This window comes from Polypterus senegalus, unplaced genomic scaffold, assembly GCF_016835505.1.
Source record: "Polypterus senegalus isolate Bchr_013 unplaced genomic scaffold, ASM1683550v1 scaffold_3161, whole genome shotgun sequence".
Classification (NCBI taxonomy): Eukaryota; Metazoa; Chordata; class Cladistia; order Polypteriformes; family Polypteridae; genus Polypterus; species Polypterus senegalus.
In genome coordinates, this window is record NW_024382155.1 from 21,967 (window position 1) to 28,458 (window position 6,492).

Here is a 6,492-nt window from a genome sequence, read left to right on the forward strand (position 1 = left end):
CTTGCAATCTTTCTTTAGTTCTTCACTCTGTTCCCTCTGGAAAGCAAGTGTTTCTTCACCAGCTATTCTCAGGTATGTGCAACAGATTAAAAGTCATTAGTGCAGTACAGTCTCTGTAAATCTTCATTTGTGTATACACCACCTGTTACTTCATTCATGAAACTTTACCACTGAATGGAGAGGCTTTAACCACTAAATTTAATGGCTAAACTTAATTAAGCTACTTGCTATGCTAAACTAGAGAAGGGTGCAAGGTAGAGCAAATACATAACATAAAGCAATTCTTTCCCAATCATATGTATCATACAAATGCAGCATTATAAATGACAATTCTAGACCCGCAGTTCAGTCTCATAAAATAACAGCAAGAAATAGAGTAATACATTTAAACTAGGCTAGTGACAATGTGTCTTCAGTAGGATCATCATACATTACACAAAATTAACACATTGCCTCAGTTATCCAAGTGTCTTAACTTATAACAGGATGTTACATACAATGGTTCTAATGTATAACTGAATAATCCATTTAGCTGTGTGCATTATCACTGAGCATTAACTAATACACTGATGCAATAACAACTCTTCCTAAAATTAATCACTTACAGAGACAAATCAATACATGTATTTCAGTTCTAATACATTTTGTAATTACTGAAGTGATAATAATAATCATTTGTCATACATCAAAATATGTAAACCCTCTATACTGTTCTTTCAAAGAACGAAATCAGTCTAGTGTTCATTTGTTTGCATTTTTTCTCATTGAAACATTTAACACTTGCACTAAATCAGCATGCAAGAAAATTATTCTAATAGCTGCTGTTCATTAATTTATGATTGATAAATATTCACTATCCTTCGATTAGATTATTTCTAATTGCTCTGCCCAAACTTGCTATTAAGCTATTTTTTGCAACTTGTATAGAAACATAGTTTGTGTTTTCATCCGTTGGTCAGTGGATTTGCTGAATCTGGAGAAAAAGAACATCTATAGATTTTAAATGCAACTTTTATGCTTATAACACTTTTCATGAAATTCAGATTTGAAAATTCTTCTCTTTAACTGACCATGTTACAAGCTATTCTGAGATTCGTCGAGGTCAATAAGTCATGGCGTTATTTAAACTCTGCATCTGTTTGCAGGCTTCAAAGACACAGACCAGGCACAGATTGTGTTATCAATCACCAGTCATGATCACTATTGATATTCACATGTATTACATTTAACTTTGAATATTATTATATGGGACGTCTCCCATTTCTACAGTTTATTTAACATTCTTAGTCAGCTGACGAACATAGAAAGACAGACGTACAAATGACATAAACACGCATCTGCCACCCCAGACTCTGAATAAAAATAATTTATTCGTTTTTCATTTTCTTTTCTAGATTCTTAACTCTGCTTCATGTCCAAGTAGAATTACTTAGCTAAAGCAGAAATTCGTTCACTAGAGAACAGACAATCAACCTTCACTCGTTTCAGTAATTTCTACACACAGTATTTGGCAATTGCTTCATTCTTTCACATGTATTCACATACTCGCGTTCTCTTTTACAACAATACTTCATTCACAGAATAAAGTTCTCGATTTCTAGCACACGTGCTATAAACTCACTCGAGGTTGTGCTTTTTGTTTATCTATAGGGTTTCACCATGCAACATACTTAAGCACGTCTTTTCCTTCATGCTTATTATTAATCAAACAACATCTCAGGCCGCAAGCTGATATTACTGAAAATATTAGGAATGCTCTTACCTCAGTTTCATACGCTATTTTCCAGATCATGGAATTTTCGTGGCGAACATCACGAGTCCAGCGCAACGAGGGAACGTATTACCCGTTGGCGATCCGTAAATTCAGCGACAACAAGAAAAATCCGCCTGAGGAAATCACGCAGCACAATTCCACAACAAGAAAGTGTTCCCAGAAAAGTTACGCGGTCACAAAGAATATTCTGACTTAACAAGGAAAACATACATGCTTGAACCTTTATCTCATATCACCGGGCAAGTGTGCTAACCACTGCGCCACCATACATTCCCTTAAGAGTTCCCAAAATACATAACCTCCATTCATGCACAATCGGGCACATGCTACATATCCGTGAGAACTTGTCTCCTTATTATTTAGTATTATTAAAGAGTATTTTTCCTTTAAACTTGATCAGGGTTTAAAAGAAAAAATGTTTTGCACGTTTATAAGTTTTAAACAAAAGTGGAGACATTCTTTTTTGATTTGCTTTAAACCAATTGTCTTATGAGAAACTGCCTCATGTTTTCAAATTCATACTTATCTAAATAATCCTTCTTAAAACAAAGTTTGGCCAGTACTTACCAGAAGGTACAAAGGCATGTTTCTCATTGTAAGTTTTAACCCCAAATGTATTTATTCTTTTTCCACTTTGTTGTTAGAGCTCTTTTGCATTTTAGCGCTATATGTGTACACCGTTTACAAATTCTTTTTAAACATTAGCTTATAACGTAGGTTCGTTATTTAAGCTATATTTAAAAGGCAATTTAATTATTTCTGTGTGTTTAAACACACGGCAATTTCTTAAAAGTACCAAAATAGATGGGGTTCGCCAAAACCTTTAACCTTTACCCTCGTAGGTAGACTGATAGAAACAGCTGGCGTCTTTTAGACTGCTTGAAACACGTGGACGAAGCTTGTATTTTTGCATCAGGCTGCTTGGATGCCATTAAAGATTTCTACAAATTATTTTAGCGATCGTGATTGAGACGTTATGGATTCTATCGCTGTTGATTTGATTTCATTTTAAGTTTTTTCAGCTCCGCTGGATTACCACGCAAACGGCAAGGTGAGTGCATTACCTGCATGTCTTGTCTGCCTGCCGCAACTAATATACAATAATGCGCCGTTCTTTATAGCTTTTCAATATTGTTTTCTAAAGCCTAGCGATGTAATTTATTTTAAATACGTGTTCCCAACACGGCATTTACTTTTCTAGGTAGATTTTGGGCTTCGTACGGCCATTAATTAATCTGTGCTGCCCCTGTGAGTGCCGTTTCATTTTACTGGACAGCCAGTCTCGTGCCATAAGTTTCAATCTTGTTATATTCCGTTTATTTTGTCCAATTTTAGTCCCACTTATGCATTAAACTTAAAAGTACAGCCTTAAAAGTTCACTCGCATACCGTAGGTAGCAGATGCTACCACGATTCACCGACAGATGTCGGGTTTTCTTTCCAGCCTCATGCACTGTGCCAATTTTTGACAAGACCGCCTCTTGTCTTTTGATGGGATAACCAATTCGGGCCAGGCATGTTAAGGCAGTTTTTAATTCTCGGCCGGAAGTCCATGACAGTCGTACACCTCCGAAATATATCCCAAATATTATTACCGAGCCTCCCATTCATCAGTATAAGCATATTTTTAATATATATATAAAATATTTTAATTAATATATAATTATTAATGTAGCCACAATCCTGCCGACTACGCCATTATATTTCCTGCAGAGGCATTAGCTCTCTTGGAAATGTGTTCTTTTAATATTGTGGCTTATTAAATAATTAAACAATATCATAATATACCAGAAAAGGCGATATCCCTCACATAGTGATTACGGTGGTACAAGAATCACATGAGACAAAATATCTTTAGCTTACATTTACTGACGTTTTACGCGGTTACAGACGGGAGGCATATGGACAGACTTTATCCAGGTGGGAATCTGGATCAACACAGTCAGCCATTTTCTCCGTCCCTACGCTGGGAGGTTTTCAACGAGCTTTGTCGATTCCCTCGAAGGGTCTGGCAACTGTCCAGACCTTTTATAATGTCTTGCTTCATTTGCTGGTCTTCTCTGTCTCCAAACAAGGGCTGAATTCCTCTTCCCCAAAATACAGACATATCATAGTGCTTACATGCCGATTCTCATTCTCCCAATAAGGAAAGAGATTTGTGCTGATAGAGGACAGAAATCCCCTAACCTGTGTTTAAGCTGACTATACAAGCCTCCAGTTGTCTTAGGTTATCGAATCCAATGCTTGGCTAGCACTTCTAACTGCTGAGCCCCTGTGTGCCACAGTTAACATGCACATGTGAATAAAACTCATAACAGTATTGTCCAGATATAGTGACATAAAGAAACATGTAGTATAACACTCGGCCATCCTGCACACGTGTTTTATTAATCCTCCCTTCTGGCAAATATTAAAGAACCGATGGCGCTAAGTATGGCATCAAAGAAAGTGTTTAGTTAAAGAGTTACTGAACAGCCAATCATAATAAGAAACATTGTAAGAAAAACGAGGTATAAATATGTGAAATATACCTGAATATATATCTATATTGTAAATTGTATTCTATATATTTATTGTGTTTTATTTTATTATCACTGTTCTGGAGACATGTACAGTAAGTAACAATCTCATTGTACTGTATGCACAAGACAATAAATACTGTATGTTTAATGAGGAGATCACCTCGGGATGATACCCTACTGAATGCACACTGTAACTGACCCACTATTTATTATTAGTAGTAGTAGGTGTAACAGTTTATGATATTTATCAAAATTTTAAAAAGCGCGACTCAAAGACAGTTTGTTTCTATGTCGGTATAAGTTGGGTCTTTGCGATCAACTTAAATGTTACGATAAATGTTTATGAACAATCACGATTGTCTCAATCTTAAAAGTTGTTAAAAAATGTAAAATTACGTAAAATCTACTGGCTGTCACATGCCTTTCAATTGATATGGACGTGACATCCAGTATTTGACACATGCAGCTTTTAGTAATGAAAACGTTGAGGAATCAAATCAATAAATAAATAACTGTTTAATAAAATGTTTCCTTGTCAGTTTTAAAACCAATTTTATATGTAGTGCAGTTTTTGAAAACCTTCTAAAAATAATTAAACTTATTATTGTTTCACATGTGTATAATTTGCTAGTAGGAATATGAAATACATTTATAGATTGAAAATCTCTAGCTATGAGTTTCGTGAGGTACATTTCATTTGAAACACTGGATAGTAATAAGATTTGTTACTTTTAATATAATGTAACACTTCAGGAGAAAACGTAATGAACAACCATTCAAAATAGTTTAAAAAAAACAAAAACAAAACTGTACTTTATATCAACAAAATGTTAGAATCGTGAAAGAGCTTAGAATGATTGGATAGCATAAGTATGAGAGTGGAAGTCATTTATGTTTGACCAGATTGAAAACTGTTGAAATTTGTACAACTACAGCATCTACTGAGCAACAAACACGTCAACACTGTGTCACAGAGGGCATGAAGCGAGTGACGCTGGGAAAGGCGTTACGATAAATCACGTCATTACATGGGCGTGTGGTGTGTTGTGCTCTGAAGGGCGTTCAGTGACTGAAGCTACGGGCATTCTGTGATATGGAGGGCATTCTGTGAGGTACTGCAGTCTGCAGCTTCACTCTGATGGTCAAGCGCCACCTACTTGGAGCTCCAGGGTGGAGGCTCCAGGCTGCAGAGATGCACACTTGGTGTCGATTGAAGTGAGTCTGAATATCAGCTGCTGCCCGTCGAGAGGTGACTGAAGTAGCCGTCTCTTCTTATTGCTAATCCACATCTTAGCAGAATTACAGCAGCTTTGACTCCTCATATAATATCAGCAGTGCGTAAAGAATGCAAGGAGCCATCACTTGAATATTATTGTGGGATAAAATTAAAAGTGTTTAAGAAGTGTACCTAATAAAGTTTAATGTCAGGGTTTATTAGCAGCTGATATTGAAAGTGTGGGGTCAGACTGGAGTCACAGGGACCACTCACCTTGTCACAGCAGACTGTCATGTGTCACATGGACACACACGGGGACAAACACACACAACAGGACACAAACACACAGACTGGAGAGCAACGCTCATCATCCTAAATAATTAGCTTTATTGCTGCGAATGGAAGAATAAAACATTCATATGGCATCACCATATTATTTGCTGCATTCTCCATTTTCTTTAAAATTATATATATATTTTTATAACTTATTAATCTTTATTACAAAACTAGCTGTGCTGCATGTCTAAGATGGGTTGAATTCTAAGTAATCAACGTAGATCTCAGTGTTAATGTTTGCAGTGCACCATCTGTGGGAATGTATTTTGAAATGCATGTAGTAATAAAATGAATTGCAATTATCATTCCAACAGATGGTGTATCACAAATGTTTGTAGTAGTAGTGTACATTAATAGAAATGTGTGTGATGTGCCATCTGGTGGAGTGAGAAATGCAATGCTTATGTCTCTGTTATATGCCATTCTGTTGGCAGAACTGAAGCACAACAAACTGCCGCAGGTCTGGACCAGCAGTTTTGTGCCAGCAGGGAGGTTTACAGGCTGGTATGGTGCCCACTAATCACACTCACCCTAAACACATTCTGTCATTAAACTGAAGGCCGATATCAGAGGTGGCGTCTGGTGCTGCGGCTCTGTAACTCGATGATATTGATTAGCATGAGAGTCATAAAAGCTGTGCTAATG